At 41.4% G+C, this 8,216-nt stretch overlaps 1 non-coding gene across 1 annotated transcript; it reads right to left on the reverse strand.

Moving 5' to 3' along the window:
* Positions 1-680: 680 nt before the first annotated feature.
* Positions 681-762, reverse strand: trnat-cgu (transfer RNA threonine (anticodon CGU)). Its single transcript has one exon. It is a non-coding gene; the product is annotated as a tRNA-Thr (tRNA).
* Positions 763-8,216: the final 7,454 nt, after the last annotated feature.

Here is an 8,216-nt window from a genome sequence, read left to right on the forward strand (position 1 = left end):
GACCTGCTGCGCTTTTCCAGCAACACATTTTCAGATTAGAGTTGAAAGCTGTTCAAGGAATCTAACGGACAACTTTTTCACGCAGAGGGTGGTATATGCATGGAAGGAGCTGCCAGAGGAAGTGGTGGAGTCTGGTACAATTAAATGATTTAAAAGCAACCTGGATGATTTTATGAATAAGAAGTGTTTAGCGGGATATAGGCCGACTGCTGGCAAATGGGAATAGATCAGGTTAGGATATCTGGCCTGCATGGACGAATTGGACCGAGGGGTCTGTCTCCTTGCTCTACATCTGTATGACTCTGTGACAATGCTAATGTGGAATAATCTCAAATTGTGGGTCTGAAATATTATCTCAGCTTGTTGTTCAACAGATCGTAGAAAATGGAGCATTCACCCTTTGCAGTTACATGTTGTACATTGCTTCTTTTTTTGCTTCATTCCCATCCGAACATTCAAATTTCGCGATTATTCTTTACTTGCATTGAAAGTTACTCATGATAGAATTTGATGAGTTTTTTTTCTGTCTCGACGTTTAATTTATTCTTTTCGATGACTTGTTCAGTTTTCAAATTACTTCTGATTCTTGACAGTTCGAAATTGACTGAATTAAACGTGAAGCTCAGACTCCAATATATTCAAAACCATACCCATGAAGCTGCGATTTCCAAAGAAATCAACGCTGCGAGCAGGACTTTAACCTGCGCAGGGAACGCCCACTAGATGACGAATCCAACGCCTTAACCTCTCGGCCATCACAGCTCTGTCAGCTGGAGCCATCTTCATAGTAAAACAACTGAATCCATGAAACATATAAGTTGTTGGAAGAACAAATTGTCAGGATGCAATGAATTTTACCAAATCCTTTGCAGAGACCCAGGCGAACGTCACCTTTTCAGGTTGACAGGCGCTCATCGCAACCTGGATTCTGACACAGCTGAACTTGTGGAAATGACTCTTTGCAGGATTTATTTAGTTACCAAATTTACACCACATGAAAACAAGTCATTTGCCTCATCGGTCCGCATTTCCAATCGATATTGATGAAGTTGTCCAGCACCTGGTCCCAAAGTGAATATGCCGCTGAGTTTTAATATTCAGTGCAATACGATATCAGAAATGTCCATGAAAATTACCTAAACACTGGCGCACATTTGAGAAAATATATAGAAGTTAGAAAGAATGCAGAACCGATTTAAAGAATGGTTCCAGGAATGAAACTCTTAAGTCCAGACATCAGCTAAAGAACTTGTGAGTATAAGACAATAAGATTGAACGAAGATTTGGAGCTGGAAACCGTTTTGACGGAATTCGATTGCATTCTATTTGTGGTTGTTCTCGAGTCATCAAGTCATAGAGCAATACCTCACGGAAAACGAACCTTTGGTCCAACTTGACCATGTTGAGCAGATATCCTAAATTAATCTGTTCTCATTTGCCAACATTTGCCCGATATCCCTCTAAATCCATGTTACTCATATACCATCCAGATGCCATTAAGTCTTGCAGTTGTACCAGTCTCCACCACTTTCTCTGGCAGCTCATTCGAGACAGGCATGAAAAAGATGCCCCTTAGGTTTCTTTTAAATCTTTACCCTCTCATTTTAAGCCTATGCTTCTAGTTTTGTTTTCCCTCACCAGCGGGAAAAATACCTTCTGGACTCTATCTGTGCCCCTCATGATTTAAAAAATAGCAACTATTTGACTTCATCATACTTGCCAGGTGGGAAAGATGTGTAGAATATTTTGTCGAAGGTAACAGCTTGAAAACTGATTGATGTAGAATGTCTGATATGTAGACTTGTAGAAATGCATCTTGGTGTGGTTTTTAATAAGTCATTGATGTTTCGGAGCAGTTAAGAAATCTGCTGTGAACGCTGCAGAATGACAACATTTCCAGCTGAAGGATTTTAGGTGACGAGAAAGAAGTCTTAGTTTCAATGTATGGTTGCCCGATTAGACCGGACTTGGGATACAATCCTCAATTTAGGAAAGATACTATTGCCGTGTAAAGAATACCAAGAATGTTCATTAGGCTTGACACAATAGATGGGCGTTTGTCCTGTGAATTGAAATTGAGGAAATCCGGCCTTAATTTTCTACAGCTTCAAAACATGACAGGTACTCTCAACGAAAGTTGCAAAATTTTTGAAGAGATAAACAGGATAGCCAAGTTAAATTGTGTTTCCTCATTAATGAATCTAGAACAAGTACAATTTTAAAATACGGCATTGTGATTTATGACCACGATGAGGACTATTTGATTTTAGTCTAAGCCTTGAGAAGTTTTGCCGTGGATATTCGGTCTTTGAGTGCCTTTAAGTTGGGTAATGCCTTGCCTGGTAGTGCAGTTAACTCAGTCACATTAGGCGTATTTAATCAGGCCGTGAATAAGAATATGGATGATGATGCGATAGTGTTGGCTTAGATTAGTTCACACTGAGGGCCCAAGGGCCTGTTCTGCATTGTACTGTTCTATGTTCAATATTCTAAACTAAGTCTAGATTCCTCGTTCGATACTCTGCAACCAGAGTGAAAACATCCAGCTGCTCTCTCTCTATTCCTGTTAGAATTTTATGCATTTCAATCAGATTCTGTTCCATTTTTCTAACCTCAAGTGGATACATACCTAGCTGAGCCAGTCTATTCTTAAGTGACAATACTGCCATTTCAAGTGCTCCTGTACTCCCTCTCTGGTAAGTGCATACTCTGTAAGGCGGGGAGATCACAACTGTATGCAAAATTCCAGGTCTAGTTCTATATCTATATTTTCATTGACTGGTTTGCAAAGACACCCAGATCCTAAATGAAAGGCTATGTTTCCCTCCTTTCTGTTTTCACATCAATTTGCATAAATGCATACTTATTCACACTGTACAGCATCACCTTGCTTGCATGTGCAATATTTCCAGAATGCTCTGATGCTTCCATTTACTGTCCTCACTCAAACCCCACTTAGTTTTATTTTGCAGCAATATACTGTTAATCAATGCATCAGCGAGAAAAAATAGACAGTTTGATTCCATTCTGTTTTTGTTTGCCAACTAATTCAAATCCACATCAGAATATTCCCCCAAATTTCAAATCTTTCAATTTTTGCAATTAACTTCTCCATGTGAGGCCTTATCAAAAGCATTGTTAAAATGCATGTCATAATCAGAGAATCATGTGTGATGACATTTCTTGCTCCTGAAGACAAGGAAGGAACAGAATGAATTGAAAGTGAAGGAACATGATAGAATGTCCATATAAAACGAGCATCATATGGAACTTGGAGTATGAGTGAAAATGCCTCAGTGTATACTTGGAAGAAGAAATGAAGACACTAACTTAAATTAAGAGAGAGAAGGAAGTGCCAACGTGTTCAAATTAGCTCATAGATCACTGAGTCAGAATTATTAGGCATTGATAGATGTTCGTGATGGCAGGTTTGATAAACCACTTATTTTTAATGTTGGTCAGCATGGGAGAATCAATAAGCAGCAATTCAACGTCTATAAAATTTGGAGATCTGAATGATTTTGCTGTGTGCAATTATGTGGAAATATGGTCAGTCATATCTAAATAAGATGCTACGATCTCCTTAACAATCCTGAACAAAATGTTGTCATAGGCTTTCTCAGTATGAGCTATGTTCAAAATTTGTTCACCTTTCCAGATCAGCTGGCCTCTCAACTGGTCTGTTCAGTGTCAGTGAACACTTTTTAGTCTCTATCTTTTGCCAGATTTTGTCTTTGAAACTCCTATTTCATCAGTTTGATGTTCTCCTCATCCATAGAATCCCAGTGTCGTAGAGTGTACAGCATGGAAACAGACCATTCGGTCCAAATCGTCCACGCTGACCAGGCATCCCAATCCAATCTAGTCCCACCTGCCAGGTTCTGGCCCATACCCCTCCAATCCCCTCCTTTTCATATATCCATCCAGGTGCCTTTTAAATGTTGCAATTGCACTCCCCTTCACCAGTTCCTCTGGCAGCTCATTCCATACATGTACCAGCCTCTGCGTGAAAACCTTGAGCCTTCGGGTCTCTTTGATATCTTTCCCCTCTCACCCTAAACCTATGCCCTCCAGTTCTGGACTCCACAACACCAGGGAAAAGACTTTGTTTATTTATCCTATCCATGCCCCTCATAATTTCGTAAACCTCTATATCGTCATCCCTCAGCCTCTGACGCTCCAGGGAAAACAACTCTAGCCTATTCAGTCTCTCCCTATAGCTCAAATCCTCCAACCGTAGCAACATCCTTGTAAATCCTTTCTGAACCTTTTCAAGTTTCACTACAGTTTTCCGATAGGAAGGAGATCAGAATTGCATGCAATATCCCAACCGTGGCCTAACTAATTCGATTAGATTACATTACAGTGTGGAAACAGGCCCTTCGGCGCCAACAAGTCCACACCGACCCGCCCAAACGAAACCCACCCATACATTTACCCCTTATATAACACGACGGGCAATTTCGTCTGGCCAATTCACCTGACCCTGCACATCTTTGTGACGGTCGGAGGAAACCGGAGCAAACCCACGCAGACACGGGGAGAACGTGCAAACTCCATACAGTCAGTCGCCTGAGGCGGGAATTGAACCCGGGTCTCTGGCGCTGTGAGGCAGCAGTGCTAACCACTGTGCCACCGTGCCGCCGCAGCCATACAGTCGTAATGTCCCATACAGCCGTAATCTGACCTCCCAACTTCTGTACTCAATACTCTGACCAATAAAAGAAAGCATACCAAACACCTTCTTCATTATCCTATCTTCCTGCCACTCCTCTTTCAAGGAGCTATGTACCTGCACTTCTGGGTTTCTTTGTTCAGCAACACTCCATAGGACCTTTGCATTCAGTGTATAAGTCCGGCTAATATTTGCTTTCTCAAAATCCAGCAGCTCACATTTATCTAAATTCAACTCCATCTGCCACTTCTCAGCCCATTGGTCCAGTTGATCAAGATCCCGTTGTAATCTGAATTAACCTTCTTTGCTGTCCACTATACCTCCAATTTTGGTGTCATCTGCAAACTTACGAACTTTACCTCTTTTGCTCACATCCAAATCATTTATATAAATGATGAAAAGTAGTGAATCCATGACCGATCCTTGTTGCACTCCATTGGTCACAGGCTTCCATTCTGAAAAACAACCCTCCACCACCACCCTCTATCTTCTACCTTTGAGCCAGTTCTGTACCCAAATTGCTCGTACTCCCTGCACGAAGAAAGCTGAGTGACTGTTCGAAGGGGGAACAAGTTTGCTGACAATGCTAGATCAATAATGCAAAACAGACTCCCTGTCAGGCCGGGAGGAAGTGATAAGGTAAGAGAACTATGGTTTACAACAGAAATTGTATGTCTTTCTACGAAGAAGAAGGAGGCTTATTCGTTGATGAGGCAATATGCTTCAGATGAGGCAATGGAGAGTTACAGATAAGTTAGGAAGGATTTAAAGAGAGAGTTAAGAAGAGCAAAGAGAGGACACGAGCAGTTTTAGCAAATAGAATAAAGGTGATCGGTAAAGCAATCGATAGGTATGTGAGGAATAAAAGGCTGTTTAGGGTAGGAATAATGCCAGTCAAAGTCAGAAGTGGGAAGTTGAGTGTGGACCCTGTGGAGATCGGAGAGTTGTTAAACGACCATTTCTCATCGGTTTTCACATAGGAAAAGGAGAATATTGTTGAGGAGAAGAAGGAGGTACGAGATATTAGAGTAGAAAGGATCGAGTTTAGTTACGAACATGTGTTATCAATTCTAGAAGGAGTGAAAGTAGGCAAGTCCACTGGGCCAGAGGGAACAATATTCAAAGAAGTTCTAAGGGTGTCAAGGGCAGGGAATCTACTAGGAGTAGGGCAGTTCGATGTTCACCAATAATTGTGACCCAACAAAAGGTACAATCAAGCTGTTCAGTCGCCAATTACACACTTGCTGGAGTCATACTGTGGAAGGTGACGAGAGAACCAAAAAGAGGAAAAATAAAGCATGTTTGACCTGAACATCACAAATCTGCCTGTTCCAGATATATTTATGCATGAGAGTATCAGCAAAAGTGACCGCCTCACAATCACTGTGGATACAATGTGTTTTCTTTACATTTAGAACACTATCCATCATGTTGCGCACCACTATTACAATGCTAAATGAGACAGATTTTAACAAATCTAGCAACTGAAGACTGGGTATCCTTGATATGCTTTGACAGTCAGAATCACTGGAATCAGACTTCAGCACACTCATTGACCGACATATCCGCCACTAAACCATTACTATTAAGTCAGAAAATCAAAGGTGGTTCACTGGATAATGGAGGAAGGAACGCCAGCAGCAGTGGGAGGCATTTGTATACATGAGGTGGCTACGTGATGAAGCTATGAAACAACAGAAAAACAAATGATGGACAGGGTAAGCGAAACCACAAGCTACAGATCAGATGTAAATTCTGCACTCTGCCACATCCAGTCGTGATTGCTGCTTGACAACTCACTGGAGGAGGATATTTTACAAACAACCCCATCTTCAATCATAGAAGATCTCAGCACATCTGTCCAAAATATAAGTCTGAAACACTCCCAATAATCTACAGCCAGAACAGTCATATAGCTGATCCAAAATGCCCTGCATCACATGCCAGCCTTGGAGCAATTCGATTAGTTACGACAGTTGGATCCTATGCTTTTCTGCAAGTGGACATATGATTTTTTGTGAAATATTATTAAACCTTCTGCCTCTACCGCCCTGACAGGCAAGGTGTTCCAGATTCTCATCACTCTCTATGGGAAAATGATTTTCCTTGCATCTCCTATAAACTTTCCTGTGATTATCTTTTTTTGGACTCTCATTAGGGCATCTGGAGCTTCAAGTTTTCTTCTCCCACATGCAGGGCATTTTGCGAGGTTTCAGCCTTATTGCACAACGAAAGTACCTGCTGCTAAGGTGAAGATAGACCACATTGACCAATTTGTCGCTGGCCCCGTACATTTGTTTTAACTCCTTCCTTCATTCGCCGTCTAAATTTTTATTCTGATTCCATGAAGTTTGCATGTGAAAATCAAACAAACAGCCGAACATTTTGTGTTTTGACGTGTTTTGTACCATATTAATAAAGCAAGCTTGTGTCATTTCCTCTTTAGTATCCCGGCCTGACACATGTGAGACTGGTGCTCAATTCACCGACGAGGGCGTTTTTACTTCGATATACATTCTGATGCACTTTTTTAAAAAATGCCACAGACAGAAATTATAAGGTTAAAAATAAGTGCACTATCCAATCTTGTCAGAGATATATCACGAACAGAGTGCAATTAAAAAGTGCTTTCGTTGTGCCAGATTTAATGTCTGCTCACTGACGGCCTCATAACAGGAAAAAATGTTGACAACGATTTTCATTCGTACCAATCTCACTCTGTCCCTGTGCAAAGCAATCAGTCAGACAACCATCATGCTTTTGCTTCCCTCATATTTATCGCACACAGATTAATGTCACCAGCTGTTCAGTCCTGTGACAATTAAATTCTGCAATATACCATCGGAAAACTTAGTCTTCCCTCACCTCTGATCCGTGGCGAAGTTGCAAGCCAATTTCTTCACTTGCAACTTCATTTTCATTCAATCCCCTCCCTCTTTCCTCCTCCTTCCCTTTTATTGTTGTTGTTTCTTTCACCGACGGGCATTTTTTCAAATTCATTAAGTGCTAAAGGAAGCGAACATATTCAAGAAGACTGCTTGAAAGAAGACTAACATTGGCACCTTAGATGAATGAATGTTCTCTTATTCAATCGCGTCCACTTGAGCTGTACTCATTTTCACTTTCGTATGACTCCCCTCGGGCGTTTTGCTCACGAGCGGAATCGAATTTACAGCATCCTCCCATCTTCCATCTGGAAGGTGATGCCGATGCGGTTTGATATAATTGTTGCTCAGCGACAGGAGAACAATACCATGAGTTGCTTTTCTTGACTTTATTCATCTTTAGAAAAATTGGCTGCAGATTCAACAGGTCTTTTCTGTGTTGTATGATTCTGGCAGGAAATTACTGACCCAAATAAAACCTCGGATCTACGAGTGAGAATCGCCCAAGACAAACTTCGGCACACGCAGCAACAGGTGGCTGCACCGTAGTATTCACACGAGTGCGCTCACACACACACACGCACGCAGACAGTCATGTACATGGACACACACACAATCTCTCTCACACACACGCATACAGCGACCATTTCTCGAAC

The sequence above is a fragment of the Chiloscyllium plagiosum genome, unplaced genomic scaffold, assembly GCF_037043375.1.
Source record: "Chiloscyllium plagiosum isolate Xiang-an unplaced genomic scaffold, Cpla_swu_hap1 HiC_scaffold_35, whole genome shotgun sequence".
Taxonomy (NCBI): domain Eukaryota; kingdom Metazoa; phylum Chordata; class Chondrichthyes; order Orectolobiformes; family Hemiscylliidae; genus Chiloscyllium; species Chiloscyllium plagiosum.